The 16772-nt window shown below is 49.3% G+C and overlaps 1 protein-coding gene across 4 annotated transcripts in view; it reads right to left on the bottom strand.

The window, feature by feature from the left end:
- Znf536 (zinc finger protein 536) overlaps positions 1 to 15926 on the bottom strand; it is a 457839-nt gene extending 441913 nt beyond the window's left edge. Inside the window, exon 1 of one of the 4 annotated variants that reach the window (XM_029479861.1) lies at positions 15782 to 15926. The gene's annotated coding sequence lies outside the window, so the exon portion shown is untranslated. Of the gene's footprint in view, positions 1 to 11250; positions 11322 to 15024; positions 15134 to 15781 lie in introns of those variants that run through there. The other 3 variants (XM_029479862.1, XM_029479863.1, XM_021168541.2) reach the window with 3 other exon arrangements.
- Between the last annotated feature and the right edge of the window lie 846 nt (positions 15927 to 16772).

Here is a 16772-nt window from a genome sequence, read left to right on the forward strand (position 1 = left end):
TCTCTCTCTCTCTCTCTCTCTCTCTCTCTCTCTCTCTCTCTGTTTTAGAAGCAACAATGTGGAAAAGAAAAGTCATTTGGATCAGTGTTGAGAATGTGACATACATATATAGATGCTAGTTTTCCATGCTACTGATAGAGGGCAGATATGTTGATGCCCACACCCCACAGACATGTGAGGGATGCTCCCTGATGCAACTTTGAGACGGCTATAGTCTCATGAGGGGGATGGTAGAAGGGGGAATAAAACTCTCTCTTACACCTGTCAAAATCCCAAGGGACCATATCATATATGGTCTGTCTTACCTGAAATATTGCTGTGCATGACTGTACAGCCAAAGTATAGAGGAGCCATGTGGCCCAGGACACGCACAATTGAGAGTGGGAGCATGTGGACAGAGAAAGCCAGGCATCACAAAACTGGTTGTGAATCACAACACAACCTACCACGTAAGAGAAGTCTATCATGTCTGCCTTCTGTCTAACTTTGTTTTCTAATAACTCCGCAGTGTGCTGAACTCGGATTAAGCCCCCCCAGTGGATATCTACAGTCTAGAGGTATGCAAGCCTGGAGGAGGAAGCAAGGAAGGAAAAACCTGCCTCAGATGACAGGAGGAGACATAGCAGAGAAGGCCACAGAGGACAAGAAAGAGAAACCTCCTCAACAGGTTGTGCCCAGGAGAGAAAGGCTACGCTGTCCTTTGATGTGCTTCTGACACCCTGGTCTGCCTTCTCAGACCACCAAGCTCTCTCTGCCTTGAGTCTTTTGCTCATGTCTTCTCCCCTGTTAGGAACTCGCTATGCTCTTTGCTCTGCTAGCTCCTTCTCACCCTTCAGCATCCCCTAAGAAAGTGCCACTGCTCATCTTGCTGAAAACTACAATGTTTCCCCAAAGGACCCCTGCTCTGGTCCTTCATAGCACTCAGGGTAGGAAATGGTAAAGAAATATAGGCTCTCTTCCTAGAGCAGCGGGATCTATGAATGCCAGCAGTTCCACCTCTGTGTGCTCAGTGCTAAACAGTGCCCAGCACACCGCAGAAGCTCAGCAAACACCCGTGGAGCACAGCGCAGCCCAGAGTGATGTGGAAAGGCCCGTGCGAGGGATACAAGCTTCCCTGTGGTCTCTGCTAACACCACACCCTATGCCCTCCTCCTAGCAGACCAGTACTCAGCCTGAAACTGCCATGGGAAGTTGGCACAGAAGTCTTCAAGAAGGCTCAGATGGTCTGAGTCACTTACGTCTCGCCTCCCCGGAGAGATGTGTTGCCTTGGATTTCTGCAGACTGGACATCAGCCAGGCACAGCCAGTCTCAAGGTTTCCTTGCCACACAGGACCAATGTCAACTTCGTTGTCTCAGGTGTGGACTAAGGCTAGGTGCTTAGGAAGAGGCTGGCCACCCAGATCCTGTTGTCTCCTGAGAAAGCTGGATGAAGTCTTGGACTTCATGAACCCTTGAGGGTGGGAGCAGAAGTAAGAGACCCCTCCAAGCCTTGTGACCCCTTGGATGCAGGAATGTGTCCGTGTATTGCTCCAGAGAACAGCTTGAAAAAGGAGTAAGGTGCAGAAGCACAGGAGGGCGAGGTCATCTGGAGATCAGCAGTCCCCATAAGAGCCAGACTTCACTGTCATTCCGGGCCTCAGACTTAAGGTGTGTTAAGACCAGAGGAGGAGGATGTCATTAGGACATGTCTCCACTTTCAGGGTTCAAGGAGTGAGTATGAGGGGACCTTTATGTCACCTTCTGAGCCTGGGTCTCCACGGCTGTTTTCTAGGAAACCTTTTATGTGGCTAGACTGAAGGCAGACATCTCTTTCCAGGGACTTGTACAGCCCTTGTAACACTAATACAAAGAGCTTTACAATGCCCCACTAATGGCTCAGCCCTTGGTAAGACACCACAGATGACAGAGTGTACTGAGGACGGCCTTAAAGGACACTTGGCAGTTCACGCCCAAGGACATCCACCTCATAAGCATGGGATTAGTGCTAGGCATTGGTTTCCAGGACTTGATCTTTGACATCCCCTGGAGGAGAAAGGATCCAGTGTCCATATCAGATCCCTGGGACACTGGACTTCCCAAGCCACATTGGTATTCCGCTCCAGCAGGAGAACATTAGCCAGAAACTTGACTTTTCATCTCTGGGAGCAAGAACAGGAGTTTTAGCTGCTCAGCTGCTCCTCTCTTGCATGTGTGGTGTGTCTGGAGCACTTGTGTGTCCACAAGCATGTGTGTGTGTGTGTGTGTGTGTGTGTGTGTGTGTGTGTGTAAAATTGTTCAAATGGAACCTAGAACCTAAGAGAGAATTCCCACCTTCATTCTGCTTTTCTTTGGTTACAGCAGCTCCACCTCGGTTTGGGGGTTTTTTGGTTTGTTTGTTGTATCTCATTGCTAGGGATTGAGCAGAGAGCCTCGAGCATGTTAGGAAAGTGTAGACTGAGTATCATCCCTGCCCCCCCCTTTTTTTTTTTTTTACTTTTTAAAGAATCTAGCTAAGTAGCTTATGCTGGCTTCAAATTTTCAATCCTCCCACCTCAGCTACCCCAGAAGCTGTGTTGATAGACCCTGCACCTCCCATTCTGGCTAAGTGTTGTTCTATTTCATAGCATCAATTTTACTAGGGTATTAAAGCACTTACTATATCTAACACTGAATGAATGAATGAATGAATGAATGAATGAATGAGAACAGATCCTTGGATTTAGGGAAAGAATGAAGAACAAGACTTATATTCTCATCATGATTCTGGAAGTGAGCATGTGTGTCAGTGAACCTGTACATACACTTGTATACATGTGACTTCCACACATGACCTCATGTGGTGTATATGGCATGTGTCTACGTATATCTGCAACTGTATGATGTGACATGTGTCTGCCTGTGTGCGTGGAGGATGCCTTGGAACCTGCGCTAACCCTTGGAGGCCTAGACTGAAAACCATTGTTTAGAGAAGACTGCAGGCCCCACCCCCCACCCCAGACTCTGCCTTGAACTAAGCTGACCCTTTAAGATGTGTCCTCAGAAACAGAAGAAATCAATCTGCCGATCTTTATTGATCCCCAGGTAAATAACTCAGAAGACGAGCCTGGGCCACAAAGGCAAGCATGCTATTTCTGTGGGCTATGCAGTGATCAGCACCCACAGCTATAGGGTGAGTGCATTTCAAACAGTCAACAAATTCCAGAAGGCAGGCAGCAGTGCTGCCTCCCTACTCCTTGAATAGCTGGGCTCTTTTCTTCTCATCCTGCTGACTTTGTAAGAGAGAGTTATCCCAAGGTTGCCAACGGGAAGGAAGACTTGAGGATCAAAACGATGTGCTTACCAACTGCACGGAGGAGGAAGGGGTGGGCCTTGAACTCACACACCCCCCTGACTGGCCCTGAGCTCCTTATTGAGCTCCTTATCACTGTGCAAAGCTACTTAGGAAACAAAACAAAAGCTTCAGGAAGCTCCTTCTCACTCTCAGGCTGACCGTTGAGGCTCAGTAACGAGAGTATCTCAATTGTGCAAGGAGGAAGAGACGCCGCCTAAATATTAAATTATGCAAAAAATGAATTCAGAGCTAGTGACGTATCAAGCAACATGTGTGTACCATGTAACCAGGGTTAAAAAAAAATTAATTAGCAAATCAAATACACACAAAGACTCCTGTAGACTCTGCTTTCAGGAGCAATGGCAAAGCTAGTGAGAAAATACCCAAGCTTGCCTCCTGCTCATCTAAAGGTTAACACTTCACCTAATGAAGGGACAACCATAGATCACCCCCCCACCCCAAGTCCAGCAAAAAAAAATTTTTTTATTCCTTCACCTTTGAGAAGATGAGAGAGTCAAGATGGGTGCACGTTGAAACACAAATAATCACGGCTGGATTTTGCATCTGATTCTGCTGACAGAGAGGCATTCCATCCCGGCCTCCCATCCCGAGGACCAGCATGGGAGACTAGGCTCCACCGCACCAGAGTACAGAGGCAGATTCTAACTTGAATGTCTATTCTGAGGATGAGAGCTACTGAGGACCACACCTTTAGATCAATGAACACATTATTTTATTGGAGACAGTAGCTGGAGATCACACACCAAACTCTCATGGTTCTTATCTCTGGAATAGCATCATGAAAAGAAAGGAAAAGTCTTATTCACCACAGACCCCTGTGGTCCCCAAGATCCGCACATGGGCCTGCAATTCTCTACCGGAGCAGCTAGCTTCCAGATCTTGCAGACAACATCTCAAGGGGATCCAGGTCTTGTCAACCTTTTGAGACAGTGTAGCAAATATGAAGACCAAGTTGTAGGCATCAGTGAGGTTAAAGCTGGCAGATGTCAAGATGCGGCCAGCTGTTCCAGAAGAGTTTTAAACATGTTTTGTATCCTAAGGTCTGGAATAAGTTACTTGACCTCATGGCTAGAAAATAAACATGCTCATAGGCCCAGTACACATCACACCCAAAACAGGTCAGTCACTATCATCACACTGGTCAGATGACCAGGCCCTGCCCCAGGCTACTATGTAACGCTCTCAGAAGACCACTGTGTTGTTCCCAGGGTGACAGTAGTTGCTGAGAGAGAAAGAAGATTGCTACCTTAACATACATTGTAAACATATTTGTGGATATGACAACTGTCCTTGTGATCTAGCTTAGACTATTTCTTCTGTCTCCAAAATATGCAGAAAGAAATTATAAATAGATTTAATATTGCAGTTTTCTCTCCCCTCCCAAAACATACTTTAACTAAAGGCTTTTCCAAAAATTAATAATAATACCTTCAGAATAAATGTATTTGCAAAGAGTTGAAAGGACCAAACAGAGGAAGTGGAGACTGATACTTTTTTTTAAAAAAAAAAATTTGACTTAAAAAAAAAAACATTCAGAGAAAATAAATATTAAGTTGTCAAATCAATGGCTAAAAAAAAGAATTGCAGACAGGCTGACGGGCCTTCCCCTTGACAAACACTGCCTTCAAAATCTGTGGGCACTCCAGGCAAGATGATTCTGAACACCCAGAACTCCCAAGAGGTTAACCCCCGGGGTAGGATGGAGAAGGGGCAAAAAGGGCAGCTTAGCCAGCCCTGCACAGGGCTGTCTTCTGCTATGAGAGGTCTCAGCTGACAGACTAAACCCTTTCATTTCCACATGTGGTTGCTTTTCTCCCTCCCACATTCCCACACGACCATCCTCAATCTTTGGGACTTTTCTTGGGTTGTTGGAAGAGGGCTGCCACCCACCAGAGCTGATCATGCCCACCCCCCATCAGGTGACAACGGTGGTGACTGAAGTTTCTTGGGCACTGCAGAGCACGGACGTGAGTTTAATTAGCGGATCTGGTCCTGCTCATCCCAGAACCCGTGTGTTCGGAGCATTCTCTAGCCTGCGGAAACAGCATCTTGGTATCCACGAGCCATAACCCCAAATCAGAGCTCTGCAATGAAGGGGAGAGGGATAACCAGGGCCCTTGCCCTGTCAATCCTGACCCCATCTCTTCTATAGGCTTCCTACAAACCTCACTCTGGACTTAATAATCAGCTTTGGCTGATTAGACAGAAAGGCTTTTTGGTTTTGTTTTTGAGTCACATTTGCTTCTTGTAAACAGGAAGATAACTTTCTAGATATTTTTTAAGGCAGACTAAGGAGCTAGCCAGTCAAAGGGATGATATTTGCTTTATATGTAGAATCTATGCGCTTTGTGATCGATGGGCTGTTTCTACAGTGACTTCAGTTGATGGGAGTTTCCAAATATTTTCTCCCTCATGCAAATAAACTTACAACAATGCATATGTTTGTCAAACAACCAGTTCTGGTTTCTGTCTTTTGCTTCCATTTTAAAGGGGGAATTGATATTTCTTTGAAAGATGATTTGCAGAGAAAAGCATGAAGGATGGATAGAGGCAAGATTAAGACCAAAAGAGCTGCACCGGCCAGAGCGGTTGTCTTCAGATATCCTGACCGCATCACATTGTCATGCACTCAGTTTGCCATGGGAAACTACATTGCCCTGGTGGCTGAATGGCTTAAATGAGACCATACACCCCAAGGGTGGCATGTGGCACCCACAGGGACACAACATCAAACACTACTTGCCAGGTACTAACACTACAACCACCTCCTGTCTCTAAGGTCCTTGGGGGTCCCAGGCAGCACTCTCTGTTGTGTTAATACATGCTGGCTCCCTGAGTGTTACCAAAGCTGGTCTATGAACCAAAGTCCCTGAAGGAGAAGCAGGAAAAGCTGTAAGTGACGCTCCCAGGCATAATGGCTCGTGTCTATAATCCCAACATTTATGGGACTCAGACAGGGCAACATAGCAAGAAAGACCCTGTCACTAAACAAGTGCAAGCCCAAAACCAAGGCTGAGCATCACATTGGAATCTTAGAAACACCAGTCACTCTAATCAACGTTGAATGGGTGATTCTGTGTCTGTGACTAACCTTAATGTTTATAGAATCCATGAATTCACTTTTACAGCGCTCTCTCTCTCTCTCTCTCTCTCTCTCTATATATATATATATATATATATATATATATATATATATATATATATATATATCAGCTGGCAGGCCAGTACCTTGGTGGGAAAGCCATCACCAGAAGAGAGAGAGGGTAAGATCAGAATGCAGGGACAAGTCCACCTGCACCTCAGTATCCAAAAAACTAACTAAACAGGGCCCAAACAGGTAACCAAAGCATACATGGGCTTTGCTAGAAAGCTCTCGGGTTAATGTCAGTTCAAGTCGCCGTGGTCATTTTTCCTGTGTCAAAATGGCACTTAATGTTTCTCATCAGAAAGCCATATTCTGAAAATAGGGATGGGGGAAGGGCTTAGAACCTGGTTTCCCAGCCTCTATCTCTCACCACTCGGGAAGCACCTGCCTAGGCTTCTGACCCACCCAGCTGTGGGATCTTGCACTTCTTGGACCAGGCTTGCTATGATGCCTAAGACCTTCTTGCCTCCTTGCCAGCTCCTAGTGTAAGAAGGGCAGATGAACATGAGGCAGGGACATGCTTCCCTGCCTTCGCGTCCAGTGGGGGCAAACAGCACAGACGCTAACCACCCCCCCCTGCTCACTGCCTCAGTTTGCCTTCAGGAAACTCAGAATCAGTGTAGAACCTGCCCTCCTAAGGAAGTACAAAGTAAGAGCTCAAAAACAAATGACTGTCATTATCCTGCCAATGGGGTGTCCAGCCTCATCACAGTGCCTGAGCACTGTCACTTAAAGCTTCCTGGTTTCCATGCGGTCCAGGGGCACAGCTCTCCCCGACAGAGCCATTTTAAAGATATATACCAATTATGGTATCCTGGTTTACGTGTGGTCCAGGGACCCAGTTCGCACCCACACGGCCTTTTTAAAGGTATAATCATTATTCAGAAACATTGGAATTGAGCCCACATTTTGCCCTGGACAGCCTTTTATTCTTCCATGCACATTTTTTGAAGAAAAAAAAAAGTCTCCCTCCTCCCAGACTTTAAAACCTTTAAAACTAAAAAAACCCTTGTTTTGCCCAGGGCTGTATCTCCTGCTCTAACAGGCACCAAGACAAGACTGCAGATCACTTTTATACACCTTGGGAGTAAAATCAAAACTGACCTTCCATGTCCCCTTTGAGAGGTCCAGGAAGAGGCCTCACACACATGCAATTAAGGGCACGAGCTTGATCCCCCTTCCTGGAGAATATATGAAAATGTCTAGACATTCTTGATGGTCATAATCAGAAGAGCTACTGACATCCAGTGGGTTGAGGGTGGGTGTGTTGCTAAACATCCCACAGGTCAAATGCCCACAAGTGGAAAATATACCTACTACCATCTCTGAGACCTCTCAGATCAGCAGAAATGATGCCCAGGTTACTCTGCAGGTTCCACTCGAGAACCCATCCTCACAGAAATCTGGCTTCTTTAAGGCAGTGCAGGGAGTCTCCGTGTGTCTAGGGCCTCTCCAGCAAACCCAGCATGGATGGAAAGCTGACTAGAGGAGGCTTTTTAAAAGTTACTCAAATATAAGAGGTAGAGGAAAGCACACGATGGTTTTTTTAGAGGGAACTCTGGAGAGTACCTCCAACAGCCCAGAAGAGCAGCCCAAGGCAGCTCTCTCCTGTCACCATGCTACTCAAGGCAGACAATCAACAGGAGTCTATGAGTGGCCCAGGCTGGCCCGAGGAAGCTCTACCCTTGGCTTTCCTGGGGTCCACAGCAGATGGCTTGCTACACAGCTCACCTTTCTGAGGTACCTTTGATCTCTGCCTGCCTGTATTTAGAAAATACAAAATAAAGTAGAATGTGAGAACAGTATCACCCAGGACCCACATCCTAAGGATAAATGCTTGTAGTTCCTGATTCTTTCCATAAGGATCCCTCTGCCTGACATGCACAGGGACAAACTCACAATTCTCTCTTACACATTGAAATTGTGAGTGAAAATCATCTCCGGGCAGGTGCTTCTAACAGGCAACACCCTCCCCCGATCCTGTGTGTGTGTGTGTGCATGAATGAATGTACATCACATATATGCCATAGACAGACCTACCATTCCCACGCAAGACCCCAGTTATAACAACCAAAAGTCACCTCCTAACTTAGCTCTTCTGACCCCACACATTATTGGCTCACCCTTCTAGGAATGCACCAAGCAACATAACAATTGGCCAAAAGCTTCAAGATATGAAAACCAGTCCATTGCCTTGGCAGAGCTTCTTGCAAAACTTTCAACAGAACTCCATGGTCTGCCTATCCAATTGGAGAGAGACTCTGTACCCACCCCCTACTATAGTAGCCTTATCTTAAATAGTAAGTCCTGGAGGAGGGATGCTATACTGCTGTAGAGGGCAAGTGTGGGCTCCAAGAAGAAGGAGGGAGGAAGAGGAAGAAGAGGAAGAAGAGGAGGAAGACGGGGACAACACTAATAGTTCAGACACTTTACCAAGGTGAGAGACTTTATTCTTTTTTTTTTTCCTCTAAAATGCAGCCTCTACAACCAGAGAGACGGTATCAGATATAAAGGGAAGATGTTCTTCTACACAGTCTAAGACCTTACCTGGAGACATCATGAAGCTGATCTCAGCACTCCATGACTTTTGGTCCTAGCAGGTAGGCTGAGGAGAGGGCATTTCTGTCCTCTGCATGGCCCCAAAATGACCTACTGGAAACTCACTGATGATTTAAATTTGCATCAAGCCTCACTTTAAATAATGTTAAGAACAAAATGCAAGCTGATATTTCAGCTTACTTAAAGGCTTATTAAAAACACTAAATCTAAAGATTTTAAAAAGCTGTAATTGTCCTCATTGAAACTAGAAAAATAAATCTAGTTTGCTTTCTTCTTTTATGTTCCCCTTCTTTAAAAAAAAAAAAAAAAAAAAACAAATTCATCTATATTCTCACAAGCATCATTGCTGTCTTTTTTTTCCCCTTTCCATTCAAGGCACTTTAAAAACACCTGTGCCATTCATAGGCAACTTTTGAGCAAAAGGCAGTCAAGCTTGGGGAAGGCTGTTTAACTGATTTCCTGATGTCAGAGATAAGCTCATCTTGCTCTAAAAGTAAGATGGAGTTTGGAGCTCACGAAGAAGGGCTTGCAGATTTTATGGGTCTGAGCTGATGAAATGTCCTGGCTTACCTGAGGCAGAAGAGACAACCTGATGGGTCAGCTTTTGGAGGCTCGGCAGACATTGCATACCCAAGCACTGCCTTCAGCTCCCCATGGGCAGATCCAACCAGTAGGGCCACATGTCTTGACCAGTTCCTATATTTTCCCATAATGAAGGCTATTGGCCTCTGGCTTGGACCAACCCACCATGACAGTTTGCTCCATGCCTGCCCTGAGCCTCCCGTGAAGACAGCTCTGACCAGCAGTTAAATTGCTGAGTTGTAAGGATCTGAAGCCTGCTCAGAAGTTAAACACTCCAGGCATAGAACACAATGGGTTTTCAGAGCACTGGTCCAAGAGAATGCAAATGTATTGAAAGCGGTTTTTCTCCAGGTTTTACATAATTACCATTTATGTCTCCAGGAACTGTTTCCCCAGCCCAGTTTAGGGTGAAAGCGTTTTAAAGACTTTCCCTGCAGATGACATATGAGGCACTAACCTTTTTTCATGTGCCCAGATGTTAAGTTCATTTTCATCACATTTATGCAAATTTCATTTGAACAGTAAATCAAAAGAAATCTTAAATCATCGTACACTATTTAAAAATCAACACTAAAGCCGGTTTACTCCCAGCTATCTCTAACATAAAGTCACGGTTAATGAACTGAGCACCATAGTTCCTTTTCCCATACAATGGCTATAACAAGACCTGAGGTCCTCCACATCCTTCACATGGGAGCATTGCTACCCATTCACTCTCAAGAGTCCAGTTTCCTCAGATTAAAGATGCTCTGTACATCAAAGCCTTCCAAAAGTTTTCCAAACTTTGGGAAATCGGGGGACCCTCAGTCCAGGAGTCTGACAACCACATTAGTGTCTATGTTAGGCCCACCAATGCAAAACCTGGGCTCAGTGGCCATGCTTTCTGAAGCTGACTCTTTGTTGGTCAGGTTGGGGTGGGGGGATGCTAATTCCTAGGGCGCTGTGTCCTGATTGTCGGGGAGCTGGGCAGAGTGCTATCATTACCAACAACTCAGCCAGGCGGGTAATGGTGAGATCAAGAGACATTTGCACCGCTATCAGGATGACATCATAGCTAAAGCAGCCTTCAGCCAAAGCCCTAGGCTCTCTTAGAGCAGAGGCCAAAGGGCTATGGGGGGAGGTGCCCCCTTGCAACTCCCAGAGCTGGAAGCGGAGTTTCAGGCCCCTGCCATGCAGGGTGGTGGGCCTTGCCCACAGCCAAGTACCCAGGCAGGCCCAGAAATGGGAAGGACAGCTGGAGTCTTCTCCAACGCAATCCACTTTCCCCCTCCATCCTGCTCACTGCAAATAATACTACTAATAATAACATAGTATGCATTTTTTTCAACAATTTGAAATTGTGAAGCCACTTCCCTGACCAGGGTGGAGCCGGCATGTCATGCCCGCAGCTACATCTCGGCTGTAGAATTGATAGCATTTCCAACCGAATTGTCAATCTGTTGGTGGTGACCCTCTCTTAGGCAAAACAGCTCTCACTCCGTTTTTCAAGCAATAGAAACAGAGGACGCTGAAGGGGAAGGCAGACTGGAAGGGAAGCCTTCCTACTCTTGTTTTGGTTGCTTTTCTTCCTTTTAAAGCACAGCAAAACACAGGGGCGCACACGCGAGCGCACGCACACCCTGAGACACAAACCTTAGAATAATGGGGGAGGCATTTGGCGACAAACTGCATCCGCGGCGCGGCGCGACAGGCAACCAGCCCCGCTCACTCGCCGCTCAGCTCTCCACGCCGCGGCAGCGACGGCGGCGGTGGCGGCGGCGACGGCGACAGAGACCCGTCACCCTCCCAAAGAACCACTATGCTCAACTCTCAACTGTGTCCCCAAGATCTCCTCTTCAGGCTCGCCTCAACTATGCGCGTGGCCCAGTCACCTCACCTCTCCGGAAAAGTGGAGAGACGGGGTTGGGAGTTGTGTTTTTTAAAAAACAGCAAAAAAACCAAAACAAAACAAAACAAAAAGTTCCTCGAACATCCAGCCCAGCAGATGCAATTCTCCCGCCCGCTGCACACTCTCCCCCGAGCCGGCCCGGCACTCGCCCCCAGCACTGCGCCCTCACCTCGGGGCGTGCGGAGGGCACCGCAGGGCACTTACTTGGCACTTGCTTTTGAGTGTGCAGGTCGTCGCGGTTTTCACTTGGGTTTTCAAATAAGTTTCAGGGAGGAAGGAGGCAAAAAAAAAAAATCCAATTATGCAAATGGACTCCGGCCGGGGGAGGCGCGCGTTGAATCTGACGCTGCTACTGTATGAGTTCTTGGAGCAGCCCTGGCCCGGCAGATTTATGGGGGCGCGTCACGGCTACGCCAGGTCCCGCCGCCGGAGCATCTCGAAGTTAATTAAAGCGGTAATGTCCACTTTCCTGGCGACCCTCCGTGCGTGGGTTTACTATTTCACCCTCCAACACGACCCAGGAGGGGACTCTGATGTGCCCCCCACGCCCCTCTTCTTTCTCTCTTCTTCCCCCTCTTCTGCCTCTCTCTTTCTCTCCCTCCTTTTTCCTCTCTTTAAGTCGCCTGCTTTGCACTCAGTGAACAATGAACAAAGATGTGAGTGATGGGGAAAGATCGCCCCCCTCCCAGCCCAAGCAGTGAGCGAAGCTGGTCTCAAAGTCAAAATCCAGTTGTTAAAAACTGAGAAAGAAAGCCAGGGTCTCCACGCTAAGCTCCCTTTCTACACACACACGTACACACGCACGCACACATATGAGCAAGCACACCCCACCCCAAGTTCACCTAAGCCCTGCCTGGAGACCTAGGGACCGTGGGGGAAAAGCCAAGGCCCCGGCGCGCAGGGCTGCCCAACTCGCGGAGGACACGAGGGGACAGCAGGGACAGGGGAGCTGTGCTCGCTCAGGCCAAGATCATTTCCCGCGCCCCTCCCAGTCTACTACCCCACCACTACCCACCGGCCCCCTCCCAACGTCTACACCGAGAGGCCTGGCCCCGCGGCCCCGCTCCGGCTGCAGCCGGCCGGATGCGCTCAGCAAACGCGGCCCCTGTCGGATTTCTGCTAAACTGCAGAGCGGCGGCGGCGGCTGCCCAGAGAAGCGCAGGAGGAACCCAAGGCCAGCTCGGCGCGCACTCACCCTGCCTGGCCCGCTAGTCCTAAAGCCGGTGCCCCGGGCCGCCCACCCGCGCGCACCTCAGAGGCTAAACACGCACCGCGCGCTGGAGCCCCCGCAGGCAGAGACCGCACGTAGCCGCCGTTATTTTCCGCTCAAGTGAAAACTAAGGCGGCTGACGAATCACGTCTCCTGCGAGGCACCCGTTAGACAAAACAATATCCTGCAAACAAAACCCGGCCACCGCTGCCACCCGCGCGCCAGGCCGGGACCCCGCCCTGCTCCTCCCAGGCCCCAGCCCCTGGCTTCTGCCTGCACCGACCCCAGCCTTCCAGGCTTGCATCCTTCCAGGAAAGAACTCGGGGACTTGAGTGTGCGCTCACCAAGAGGCGGACAAACAAGAAGGACTCACAAATCGGGAGTGAAAAATGGGGGCCACTTAACTTTCCACCTGTCCCTAGAGAAACCTTGCGGGGAATTTCCTCCGAAGAGTTGGGGCGCTCTCTCTCTCTCTCTCTCTCTCTCTCTCTCTCTCTCTCTCTCTCTCCTTTCCTCTCTCTAACTTCCACAGCGCTAATTTCCACCTTCCCTCACTTCTCATACCTTCATGTATGTGGAGATAATCTATATTGTAATTGTTTGCAAAATTGCAACAGATGGGAGCATCGAGATCTGGACACTTCTACTCCTCAAAGAAAACCCTCTTTTTTATTTTTATTTTTATATTATTATATTTTTGCCTAAAATACATCTCAAGTCCCGCCTACGACTGTTTTCCTTAATTCATCTTCAAATTTAAAATATAAATGCCTTGAAGCAAACAGAAAGGCTTATTAGCGACGTTCATTCTCGCTCCAGCCTTAGGCTGGGCTGAGGATGAGCACCCCCCCCCTCCGCCCGCAGGAAAAAATCTTGCTCTTCCCAGGACCACCCCCCAGTGGCCCCCTCTCCTCGATGCTACCCCACCCCCGCCCCCCTCCACACACACTCGGCCGCACTCCTTCACTCTGATTGGCCTCGCGTTTCCAGCTCCGGACTGGCCGGCTCATTTCCCTCCATAACCTGTTACTTATTTATTTATTTCTGTGTCTCAGGCCCCCGCGGGCCCCCGGGACCTGGGCCGGACTGGGGCAGGTGCTGAGGGTGACGCACGTGTATGCTGGCGCCTCTAAGGTCTCGAGGTCCTGGGATCGCCCCCCAGGCACCTCGACCGGGCCTTGCCCGGCTCTTAGGACGCAGGAAGCCGATGCAAACACAAAATGGCAGGTCTTGGCCGCCCTCTACACCCGCAAGTTAGGCACCCCGTAAGCATCAGCTAACTTTGATTTTTTAAAAAAAATAATCGCCAATTACCCCCTGATTCCTAGGTGGAGTGCAGATCGCACCACATACGATGGCGCGGCGGGGGGGAGAGGGGGGGAAGCGAAGGTAGCCGGGGACCGCCCCCCCCGCACCCCCCCCCCCCGCCAGCCCCGGCACTGGAGCAAACGGGTAAAGTCGCTGGAGAAGTTTCCGCCGCGCAGCCTCCCCTCTCTCTCGGCTCCCCCGGCCCCCGACCCTGCGGAAAGTTTCCCCGGCCGCGAGCTGAGGCCGGGAGCGCAGGCAGGAGGCGCGGGCCGGGGGAGAGGGGGGGAAGCGAAGGTAGCCGGGGACCGCCCCCCCCGCCCCCCCCCACCCCGCCAGCCCCGGCACTGGAGCAAACGGGTAAAGTCGCTGGAGAAGTTTCCGCCGCGCAGCCTCCCCTCTCTCTCGGCTCCCCCGGCCCCCGACCCTGCGGAAAGTTTCCCCGGCCGCGAGCTGAGGCCGGGAGCGCAGGCAGGAGGCGCGGGCCGGGCAGGGTGGACACCGGATCCCACTGGCGCGCTGAGCGCTCGACCCTGGGGACTCCCTTTCAAAGTAACGGTCCCGGGACTGCGGCTGCGGTGGGGAGGCGGCGGCCAGGGCGCGGGTCCCGCTCTCCGCCGAAGTTCTCCAGCGCCATTCGATGCCGGGTGGCCGCCTCTACTCGGTTTTTCTCCTCCTGTTTTTTTTTTTCCTTCCACATACCCCCCCCCTTTCCTCTTAACCCCCGCTGACAGCTTCTCTCGCCAACGTCACAACCACGGATATTTAATTAGACCATATTTTTTAATCGAGATGGGGTGAGAAGCAACCGGGTTACAGGCCTCGCCTGGCGGGGGGAGGGGGAGGCGAAGGGGGGGGAGAGAACCACGCCAAGTGTCCAAACTCACTTTGCCACCTCCCAGAGATCAGGGCCGCCCCCACCACCACCTGGCACCCGCGCGCCCCTCCACTCCGCCGCCCCCACCCCCAACCCCAGCCTCCCCACCACCTTTGTTTGCCTTACCTTAAAACATTAAACGCGGGCGTCGGGAGCAAACTCGGGCACGTAAACCGAGCGTTGTAAAAGATTGTGTTCAATGAATAATGAAACATGTCCACATGATTGACTTGATCATTTTCCGGGGCTGAGGGGGGACGGGCGCCCAGCTCGCGCGCCTCAGTCGCCCACTCGCCAGAGCCCGGCCAAGTGCTCTCAGCCCAGCCCGAGCAGGGCAGGCTCGCTTTTCATCAAGCTCATTTCAGAATCGCCCCGTTCATTGATACTCATCATCCAACCCCAGCAGACATCCCATCCCCTGCTCGGCCTCCCCCTATCTGGTAGGTGAAATGCATTGTACCATTAAAAACGCTCTCCATTGTCGCCCTGGCGTAATTCACAGCAACTAGATAGGTCTTTCAGCATTTAGCTTTGATGAGCCGGAGACTGAACCCTTGATATAATAATCTACAAAGAATGGTGTGTGGTCGTCCATTTTTTCTCTCTGTCTAGCAACTAAGAAACCATTTAACACAGCGCAGCTTGCTTCTGACCTTGAGCTCATGTAAACACACTTATTAAAATCTATCTATTCTCCAAGAGCTACATTCTGATTGTCAGACTCGTTACGGAGACATACATCAGCCCCTTCGCTTGTCACTACTTTGCATTCCTGCCTTTAACTAAAGAATTTTTTATCCAGCCGAGAGGCAGAGAGCGATTGCCACGGAGAGAGAGGAGAGAGAGACGCGGAAAGGGGGAGAGGAAAACGCGTAATTCTTACCTGCTCCTCAAACTATTTAAAGTCTGATTCTTTTCTGGGGTGAAAAAAAAAAAACTCCCGGGTGAATCTCGGTGGACAGCGGGACGTGGAGAATCAGTCACAGCCCGGGCGTTTAAGGGAGTCATCAGCGATCAAATGACGTTGATCCGCGCTGTAACCTTGTGGCGTATTTAATGTAAATAAGGCCGTTATGTTGCCAATCGCCGCGATACAAACACCGAGAGGTCCTCAGCCTCGCCTCCCGCGCCTGCCATTAGAGGCGACTTTATTTACAGACACTATTTAGGAGATCATGATAATTCTAAAACAATACTAGTGCCAAATGATTATGAAAATATGATTTTAATTAATCACGTAGTAGGCAAGGAAATTAGCATACGGTAATTAAACTTCGAGAAAAACGTCATGCAGGTTCTCTGCCTTATGGGTCCAGAATAATCATCGCGGTGGGCTCCGAGACTTAATTACGAAACAAAATAACTTTTTTAAAGGCAACTTTGCAAGGCTGGTCCTCCAGGCGAACGTTTGGGTAAATAATACAAGCCGAGGTATCAAAGTGGGGATTTCAGTGATGCAGAGGTTGAGCTTCTGTGAAGCAAGGAAGCCGGGAAAGATGGGGGGAAGCCGAATAATGCAATTATGAATTCTCTTTCCTAGAGTTGACAAAAGCGGGTGCCTCAAAAGCCTCTTTGTTATGGGATTATATAATGATCCTGGTGTCATTATGGAGAGAGAGAGAGAGAGAGAGAGAGAGAGAGAGAGAGAGAGAGAGAGAGAGAATTCAATAATAATAATAAAAGAAGTATGCAGAGACACCAACAAGCAGCTTGCTTTTAAAGAAAGGCTGTCATGTGGCATTGGGTGTGCTGAGAGGAGGACAAGGTCCTACAGAGTTGACAAATAAAGGAGATGAGTGAGGAGAGAGAGAGAGAGAGAGAGAGAGAGAGAGAGAGAGAGGCCTGTGCTGTGCACCGTTAAGAAGGGATGAAGA

The sequence above is a fragment of the Mus caroli genome, chromosome 7, assembly GCF_900094665.2.
Source record: "Mus caroli chromosome 7, CAROLI_EIJ_v1.1, whole genome shotgun sequence".
NCBI classification, from domain to species: domain Eukaryota; kingdom Metazoa; phylum Chordata; class Mammalia; order Rodentia; family Muridae; genus Mus; species Mus caroli.